Raw genomic sequence first — 9,266 nt, forward strand, 5'->3', positions numbered from 1 at the left:
AGCAGCTTCTGCTACAGCTTCTCTTACTGACTGTAGGCAGGACTTGTAGCTTTCGTGGACCTGTTTTTTTCCATGAATTTATATAATTATGTTGTCAGTCTTTTCAGGCAAGGACTGTTATTCTACACAGTGTAGGTGGTCAATGTATTGGGAACCTGGTTTATGGCATGACCTGAATGTTGCAGTAATAACAACAAATAAAAAATAAAAAATATATATTTTCTAAATGCTGTGTTATGATGATGTTTTAAGGTTTGCATACAGCATGGACAAGGAAAAGTTTTCAGGATTTGTCACTTCAGTTGCTTTCACAGTAGAAGGGAATAACTTATACACTGAGAGTGATAAGTGATACTTGCAAGTGTTTTGCCCATTGCACTGCTGTGTGCCAAATCCTATACCTTCTCATGCCTACTGAAATTATTCTTTGAATGATACAAAACATTAGTTATCCTGATCTTTGTCCAACTTTTATTTCTGTCAGATGTGATGCTATAATGAATGTAGTACCCATTTGGTGTTCAGCATCAGTGAGCCGTTGCCCTAAGATGTCTTAAATATCTCAGGAAAAGACCCTAAATATCTCTAGAGAAAAACATACAGAAAACCCTGCTGACAGGGTATATATCACACTAGGTGTTTATTTGTTTATTTGGTTGAGTACAGTGCATACATATTTAGCTGGATGTTTGGTTCCAGTGCAGAGGAACTTAGGTCTGTCTGAAAGTGGCCAAGCAAGAACTTCTCAAGCCCTTTTATTAAAACTGTTGGAACTCCCCATTATTCCTCCCCCTAAAGTATTATGTTATATTTCCCCCAAAGTAATTACATTAGGTTATATTCTGTTTTACTTCAGGGTATCTTAATAACACCATGTGTGTATGTGCTTGGAATTTCTTCATGTCCCCCAGAGAATCAAGGACAGAAGGTCAATTTCTTTCCATAGACCATGAGTTTAGCTCCAGAGTTTAAAGTTTCTTCAAATACAGTAGGTTCTTAAAATTAATTGTACGTTTCTGCTGTTTCCTTGCATTCTATCGTCAGTTGCTGGAGAGAAGAGGACAGCACCTACCACTGAGCTTCCCCTCCTCAGGAAGTTGCATAGAGGTCACTTCTTGGCCTCTTCTCTCCAGACTGGACTACCCAGTGTCATCAACCTCACCTCATAGGACAACCTGTGAAAGAGGAATGGAAAAGGAAAACATGATGCAGTCTGTAGCAGAGCAGAGCAGAGAATACAATTCTCTGTTATGCCTCAGGTCTTCCAGAGGCTTCCTGAATATTTGAAGCACAGCTGATTTTCAGCATTGTTCCTGCTGCCCTGGGGAACTTACTGAAAGCCACCATTCTCCCTTGGGGGTATTAAATTCCCCCAAAGCTAGAGGTAAAATTCTTTTGAAGGCATTGGCACAGTTTGGTGCCAAGGTAACCTGGGAAACTGAAAAGATACAGTGCACTGAGGTTTCACAGCTGTAGCACACAAAAGGGCCTTGTTAGGTAGACAAATCTGTGCCATTTAAATGGACTACTGCCAAAAAGTCAGGACTAGTTAACTCACTGTGTTTGGAAATGGAAGGAAGCAGATAGGAAAGTCTCCAAGTTTTAAATTTAGCCTTTTAGTACACGCATTCATTTTCTTTTTAATTGTTCCAGTTCATCTGCTTGAGAATGTGGCAGCATTACAGGCCACCTTCAACAGATGTTTTGAAATCATTAGCCTGCTACTCAATCTGTTTACCAACTTAGAAGGTGGTGACTGGAGAGCTGGCAGGATGATGACGGTAGATAGGTTTCTTGGCATACGTCAAAGGTGGGAACATTACTACTGCAGAGCAAAACCAGCAAATGGAGAGTACATGTCATTCCAAAGTAATCATCATAACACCTTTATGATATGCTGTGTCTGGTAAAACAAGCATTCCTGGGATTGGGTCGGGAGGTTAAAAAAATATTCTTGGACCTATTCTTTCATATGTAAAGCCAAACCTTAGACTTGAACCTTCCAAGTTCTGAGCATGGTGACCTCGATTCAGGAAAGCATTTTAGCATGTGCTTGACTTAAAAATGAATGGCCTCATTGATGTTTATTGTTTAGGTAGGCGATGTTGGATGTTTGAAGACTGAGCTCCAAGCTGCCATTGTTTTGACACTCCTTTGAACAGAGGCTACTTGCTTTGCTACTTGCGCCACAACTTGCATCAGCACTGTAGGTAACACAAGCCACAAATGAGAATAATGCCAATAGAAGTAACTCTAAGTGTAAACGATTTGTTTGTTTGTTTGTTTTGTTTAATAAAATAGTAGCATGCGAATGTTTGAATTGATTAAGTCCCATATCAAATTGTTAAAAATAGACAGTAAGATTTCCTGAGTGCCCGGGAGGTGGGCAGGGAGATTTCACAGTGCAATCTACCACAATACTTTATCACTGAAATTTCAGCTCAGTCAGTGCCTACAAGTTGAATTTTGATCCTTAAACCCACCAAGTGGAAGGCAAGGTTCTGGATACAGATGCTGCCTGACAATGGGAAACAAACGCTCTTCTGGCAGTGTGACCGATGTTACCATCTTTGAGATAATTTAACGACAATGGCACACAAACATATATTTATCTAGCATTTTGTATGCAATGCCTTTTGTAATTCCTTATGTTCTATTGCTTTTTTTTTTTTTGACCACAATTGGGTGCTCAGCTGTCAATTTCAAAGAAGAAACCACAAAGTTGCCAGTATCCACTGGCAACTATCCATTTCAGCAGTCCACTGAAAAATGCCAATGCTTTACAAAAAGCATACATCTGTGCTTGTGAAGGGTATGTTTCTTTTTTTATTTACATTATTTTGTCTGTATCGATTTTTAATTTCATCAGTTATTTTATCGCCAAGTCTGTCAGTATTTTAAAAGTCTTTATTAACAGGTTTATATATATATATAGGAAAATATTGTGTCTTGTATAAATTTAATTGTCTCCTTGTTACTTATAGCTCATAAGAATTGAAACCTACTCTTTGTACACAATTAAAAATTGCTGATGATGCATTATGTTCAAGCTATTTATTTTATTTATTTATTTATTTATTTATTTTGAGAGGGGATTCCTCACTTACTGGGAAAAAATGTTACCTGACAAGTTGATTTTAATTGATGGGCATAAGGGAGGTGTGGTGGCAAAAGCTACATAACTGCACAATAATTTTATTGTGGGCATAGCTTTATGATTTATGATATGAATACTGGCTTTGTGTTCACAATGCGAACATACTATGTTAACATGTATAGCTTCTGAATATGTGAGCATTATGGTTTGGGCACGTCTTGTTGGTAATTCAAATTCATTTTCTTTCGTTTTTTTTTTTTTTTTTTTTTTTTTCAGCAAATAGTAGGCTGTTTCTGTATGCTTTCTACCTCAGGTTGAATTTTAGCAGATACCTCCTCCCTACAGGTTATTGTCCAAGCAAACCTAATAGTACCTGGAGCTAATTCAGTCTGTGGATGTGGAGAGAGGAACACCCTGATCGCATCTGGGGTGAGATTTGGCATACAAAAACTCTGAGTAACTTCTTATTTTATGTAAGTATGGTCATGGGATAAAAACTGGATATATCCAGCAACAAGTTCTTGGCTACTGCTACTTTTTTTTTTTTTAACAGAATTGTTGTTAGTTTCTTCCTTTCTTAATTAGTCATAAAGTGTTCCCAGTTATGCTGCTTGGGATTTTGAAATTTCATTGTGTTTAGGGCTTTCTCTGAGAACATGGAAAATTACTAGGTAATTGCCTCTCTTTTGCTTTGTTCAGGGAGGCAATGGCATGGATTTCTTATAAGGGATTTAAATCACAGGAGAAAAAGTAGTAGATGGCATTTGAAGGTGAAATCTTAGGCACTGCAATGTCTAATATCCCTTCAGGATGAGCCCATTCACTAACTCCCTAAAATCACAGAATCATTAAGGTTGGAAAAGACTGGCTCCATGCTGCAAGTGTGACATATGACTGTTCATTTCCAAGAGAGGTGCTTGGGGAATGCAAACACCAGATGCTCAGTGCTGATGTGTCTGCATGTGACTATAGGTAACATCCTTAGAGCCTGTGCTGTATGAGAGGAAGGTCCTCACTTGGAGGGCAGAAAGCCCATTATGGTGGTGCAAAATGTTGGTGCAAAAGAAAAAACTGATTACAATGGCTGTGCTTTTGTAAAAGGCCTTGACCCCCTGTATTTGTGTAATGGCTGACCAGATTTATAATGTTATCATTTAAATGGTACTAAAATGGGTTTGAAAAAACATGCTTCTCACTTGAGATTAATGGAAATCAAAGTGGTCCAGTTCATCCTGTACCTTTACTGTTACTATTGTTTCAAGGCAGCTCTCTGGAAGGCCAGAGTGCAGGCAACTGCATGTTGTCTGGCACACAATGATTCTTATTTCTTCTGTAGGTGGTAAACCAGTCTCAAGGAAACTTCCTGGTATAAAGACAGAATCACATTTTAGAAAATCTTAAGTTTCTGCAGAAATGTCCAGAATTAAAAATTAAATTCAAGAAGACATGTTCCATGCTTTTGATTTATTTATGCATTTTCTGTAGTTTTCAACCTCATACTGCATTGTAGCTCTCAACATTTGTCGTGGTGAATCTGAATAATGGGATAGCAGCACTTGTAACATTACTGCTGCTACTTTGTGACTTACTTCCACTTATGACTAACAGTTTGCAGAAATATTCCTATCAAATATATATGCATGTACAACACAAACGTATGAACAGATAGTTTGTATTGTTTATGCACTCAGTTTTTCAGGCATTACAGTTTAACAGAGTCTTCTAAGGGATGCTGCAATCAGTAATAAAACCTGTTCATCAAAGTCAGTGGACCAATACTTCTGTTTTCATTTAAATTTCCTTTTCTATGTAGAGGTCTGGCCTTTAGAACCTTCTGGGTGCTAGAGAGGTTATTTCTAAGTTTAAACATACTAAACGCAAAACTTCTCACTATTTCCAGCTTTCTCTGTTAGTTTATCTGTCTGTGTCAGGTCAGGCAAGGCCTGAGCTGTAGAGATTGGATATGGTTATGAGCTTTCCTCACAGTCAGAGACCTTTAAATCCAATTTAGGACCTACTAATTCTATTATTTAGCAAAGGTAGTAATATATAGAGAAGATCTTAGATTTCTCCAAATCATTTTTTCCATCTTATTTCCGTATGAACATTGTGAATTTGATTCTGCCCCTCTCCAATTACAGCAGACAGTGATATTGTGAAAAAAGAATTATGACTTCAGTAAAAGTCTGGAGAGATGAAGAGCCTGGTAGGTGTGGGAGAGCTGTTTTGCTTCTGTAGGATGGGCTGATAATTCCCAAAGAAATCCATATCACAAAAAACATCCTACCGCCATATATGTCTAGGTGGTTTTAATACTGTGGCTGAACTATTGCAATCATTCAGTACAGCTGCTATAATTGGTTATCCCCGCCCCTCACTAGAGGCTTTTCTAGATGCCATCGTCTGCGGCAGCGAGGTGAGTTGGCTTTGGTCCCATCAGATCTGTACTACCAGTGGGTTCCTGCATAGCTCCAATGCAACCTGGCCTTTCCCCCCCTGCCAAAAAAAACACCTCCCCCCCTCCAAAAAAACAAAGAAAAAAAAGGAAAAAAAAGAAAAACACAACAAAACACCACATTCCCAAAGGGCTTTGCTCTTCTGAGTTTATAAATTGAGTACAGTAAATAAATTACATTCTCAACTGACAATAAAAGATTATTTCTTGGCACATATTTAGTAATGTTTGTCAAGTCCAATTTAAAACTATAGATGGCATGGCTTCCATTACTTCTCTAGAGATTAGTTTATAGTCTCTTAATTTTACTGTCTTGGAACTTTTCCCAGTATGTCACAGCCACTCTGTTGTGTTCATTTTTTCTTTTAATATAGATTTGCTAATCCAATTTAATACTATTTTTTTTTCTCTTTGATGTTTTTATGTGCTTCAGATACTTTTGTCAAGCTCCCTAAAGTAAGCCCATACCTTCCCTGAGCACCTTATAATTTGTCCCAAGAATGCATGAAATATATGCAGTGCTCATCTAATAAATCTCCTTTTGGGCTGAAAAACAGTTCTTGAAGGGTTTGTTGCCTTGAAAGAGGTCTTCCAGTATGCTTTAACCAAGGTCTTTCTACATTTCAATGCTATACTTTGCATTTTTGACCTTTGAGATTTTTCTAGAGTTCGTGTCATTTACAAAACAAAAAGAAAAGAACCATTTTTACCATTGGCCCTGGGACACTTCTTTCAGGGACTCCTGCTTTTGCTTTTCAGAACCTCCCAAGCCAACAAAACCAACAAAACAGAAATGTGGCTCACCATGCTCCTGCCTGAAGTGGAACACCACAACAGTGAATATACGGCCTCTTTAATGTTTGCAGTTATATCACTGATGCTGTTAATGCCTTGTATTACAGATTGTAGAGGCAGATATCTTTACATTCCTTAGCAGAAGAAAAAAAATCTCCTTGGGTGTTTGCCTGAGATTATGCTTCACAATAATTTTAGCAATAGTTCACAATAAATTTGCCTTATATGGAAAAAGCCAGTTTCCTCAAAACCAATTTCTGTAACTAATGTTTAACTACTTCATCATTTCATTAAAAAATGAAACTCTGCATAAAATATTGTTTCAAAAAGTAGCTATAAGAAAAGTACCCTACCTTGGAACTGCATGTGAGAAATGCACTGATTGGAGAGAAATGAAATGTTTTCCTTCAAACATCTCACATCTAGCCTTAAGTTAAAACAGAAAGTTTGTAAGTTTTCTCTAATGACTGTTAAAACATCATTTAGTAGGGAAAAAAAGAAAAGAAAGAAAAAAAAGAAGTTGCATAAGTAATTATAGTCTTGTATATAAAATTACTTTAAAGTTTCTTCACATTTAAAAAAGGTGAAGGTAAGTTTATAACAGTCTAATATACAAACAAATCAGTACTGAGTTATTCCTCCTATGTTTCCCACAAAGGATAGGGTGAAAACTGAGAATTACTTGGCAATGCAGTAATAACATAACTTTTTATAGAAACCTAAGTTATTACTGTTATTCTGAAATCAAGAGTTAGTGCTTAAACACCAACCACTTTGATAGGCAAAAGCAGTGGAGGTCTATTGTAATACTTGCAAGAGTTCTCCTTATGAGCTTGGCCAAATTTATGGGAATCCAAGGGATTTGCGCTGATTTTGCCGGCAGAGAATTTCTCCTGTGCTTTTAGATTAGCATCCATGAGGAGATGAGATTGAAAATGCACTCCTCATGCAGGCATGTAACAGAAAGTGCCCCAGAAGTTCCTGCTTGAAATTACTTGCAAGTGAGAGTTAATCTCCTGAACTCCCTGAAACTGCTGGCCCTGTGCTCGTGAAGGCACAACAGTACTTTGCGGTCCTGCTCCCTGGTGGGTGGAGCCTCACTCCTCCTTGCCCTCTGCCTCGGGCACATTTTGCTCCCCCACAGAGCTGGCACATGTAGTCAGTAGGTCCCACTCAGAGCTGTAGCTTGGAGAGGGCAGTGAAGATCTTGGCCTGAGAAACACGTCAATACTGATATATTTGAAGAGGACTTCTTTTGTTGTATTCTACCACAGAGTTGTTTGTTTACTTTCTTTTTAATGCAAACTTCCCACAGCAAAAAAGAGGTGTGATTTTCAGAGGCTAATTTCCCCACTTAGCTTATTAGGCACATGTTTAATATAGCAAAATAGTTATGAAAGGTGATTTCCAATGGCATACACTGAAGGTGGGCACCCCTCTTCTGAAGGTTGTCAGTGGTAGTCTACTTTGCAGCTTTGAAAGCAACCCCAGTATGCTTGTTTGGGTTATCTGAATGACATGGTGTTTGTTTCAAAGTGTAGAGTACATTTAAGCAATGATCCCTTTATTCAGATGAAAGCATTGATCCAGCAGGTGCTGGAGATTTGGGCTGGAAGTCATGCAGTAACACTGACAAGTTACTGTCTGTGACAAAAACCTGATATTTCTGAGATAACCTCTTCTTTTTCAGAAGGCCGAATAATTCAAGCACAGCTGGAGGTACAAATTATGTCTAAATTCAAAGACATATGCAAACCCATACTACCAAGAAATTATATGACTTGAAATGATTTTTTGTTTCCATTCCTCCAAGGTTAAAAGTATTATTTCAAATATGAGCACACACACATCTGTCTTTCAATTTGAACAGATCAGAAACACTTCTATTATTATTATTTGAGGTTTTATATATGAGTACTCACTGAGGGCCCATCACTGAGGAGATAATTCTTTTACTACAGTATTAGATTGCACTAATTTTGCAGGAGGCCTGTGAGCAAGCCACATAAACTTTTACAGGAGTAAATTCTCATAGAAGAGCACTCTGAAATGATTTTACCACTTGCATCTTTGTCTTTTATTAATTCTCTCTGGACCTAAAGAAGCTGAAATTACTAAAATAAGATCACACGATAGTTTAGCATTGCGTCCCCAAATCTCCTGTGCACCTTTCAAGAGATGAAAAATTGGTATCAAGAAAAAGACTGAACACCTTATACAGAAATCATGCTTGCTTTAATTTGTTGTTGTTTTTTTGTTTTAATGTTTTTTTTTTTAGTTTTGTTTTGAGCAGAATAACTTGTTTTCTTTCACATCTGACCCTTCCATGTTTCATCAATAGTAGGGATTCACATTCCTTCTCCTTCTGCTGCTTCTTTTGCCTGAGGAAACCCATGATCTGGCTTGCAGGTTGAGCTCTCTCAGCCTTGGTCTTACAGCCACATCAGGCCTGAGGTGGCATCACCACATCATCTTTTGGCTTCAGGCTTGGCTTGTGCTGCTCCAGGCAGAGGCTCTGCTGGCAGTGAAGCTCAGTTAGTGCAACCGAGCATGATGGAAGCAGTGACAAGAAGGTGCCGCTTTCACAATGCTTCCTCTGCCTATGGGTGAGATGCAGCTCTGAATGGAGCTGCCCTCTGGTCTACCTCTGCCTAGTTGGAGGCCAGGCTTTAAACTTCTGCCTGTCCGTGTGTGACTGCCGCACAACCCAGCCTCCTGGGGATACCAGCCAGCTGAACATGGGAATGTACTCCCATGTGTTCTGAATGTGTTTACTTGTGCTCAGCCCCAGAATATCTTGCTCCTGTTTGATGCGGTTCATGACACACAGAGGGCGTTGATGTGCTGCTACGTTCAGCCAGGCACATCACATCAGGAACACAGCGTCCTGCTTTGGGAGCGTGGCTGGCAGCGTTAGGC

Source organism: Cygnus atratus, chromosome 1 (assembly GCF_013377495.2).
Source record: "Cygnus atratus isolate AKBS03 ecotype Queensland, Australia chromosome 1, CAtr_DNAZoo_HiC_assembly, whole genome shotgun sequence".
In the NCBI taxonomy this organism is placed as follows: domain Eukaryota; kingdom Metazoa; phylum Chordata; class Aves; order Anseriformes; family Anatidae; genus Cygnus; species Cygnus atratus.